This window comes from Rhinopithecus bieti, unplaced genomic scaffold (assembly GCF_001698545.2).
Source record: "Rhinopithecus bieti isolate Rb0 unplaced genomic scaffold, ASM169854v2 scaffold_28533, whole genome shotgun sequence".
NCBI lineage: Eukaryota > Metazoa > Chordata > Mammalia > Primates > Cercopithecidae > Rhinopithecus > Rhinopithecus bieti.
Genome location: NW_016812404.1, coordinates 117 through 1346, shown reverse-complemented (window position 1 = coordinate 1346; position 1230 = coordinate 117).

Sequence of the window (1230 nt, the reverse complement as noted above, 5' to 3'; positions counted from 1 at the left end):
CTCTACCAAAAAAATTACAAAAAATTAGCCAGGAGTGGTGGCATGCGCCTGTAGTCCCAGCTACTCTGGAGGCTGAGGCAGGAGAATGGCGTGAACCTGGGAGGCGGAGCTTGCAGTGAGTCGAGATCGTGCCACTGCACTCCACCCTGGGCGACAGAGTGAGACTCTGTCTCAAAAAAAAAAAAAAAAAAAGAATCCATCTGTAAATGGACGTATATGCATATATTTCATCCAAGTCAGCAGTGATATATACATCTGTCTATGTGCAAATTCTGTTTCTTGTGAAGTTTGTCTGTGGGCATTGTGTTCCTGAAGAACCAAGTATTTTCTATGTTGTTTTCTAAGGCAAGGTCTAGAGTTTCTCTTCAAATTCATCGTCATAAACTTAGGTTCATGTCACCACTATCTCTTATTGTATTTCTGCAATGGTTTCCAACCTGTCTCTTCTTGAGTGTATTTTGTAAAATACAAGCACATCTTGTTAATTCTGCAGACAAAACTTATCTAGGTACATAAACACTCACACACACGCGCACACACACACACACACACACACACACACATACACATGCTCCTGCATTCCTGACTTCGGTCAATATTCTTTTCTTACCTCTGTGTCTTTCTTGTGTCTTTGTACATAATCTTCTCTATTGTTAGGACATCACTCAGACCATGTGATCCTGTTTCAGTGCTCTCCTCACCAAGGTCAACTTCATGATTACTTTTATTAAGATCTTATGTCTGTAGACAAGGACCCTCATTTTCCACTTGTCTTCCACTGACGAACTTACTTCAGTATCCTAGAGAAATGAGTTATTAATGCCTTCAAAATCTGAGAAATTCCCATACTTATTTATTCCGACTTCTGAGGGGCCAATACCATGCCTTATGGCTCAGAGTGATTGGTTTCTGAGGCTGTCCACTGAAGCCTTGGGTTTCATGCAGCAGCATTCAGTGTTCAGTTCCTTTCAGCAAGAGACAGACCTACTTTTCTACATTTGGTTATGTTACCTTGCACTTCATGGAGGAAGTATCCTCATCTACACAATGGGCACCATATCATCAAACTCCAATTCTGATGAGACTTAAAAGATTACTTATTGGAGTGCCGAATGCCTCAGGCATCACAGAATTGATACTCAACATGTATTTGTGGAAGAGGAGGAGGGAGTAGGAAAGGAAGAAGGGTACAAAAAATCACAACAGAAAGAGACCATAAAATAACTTTTG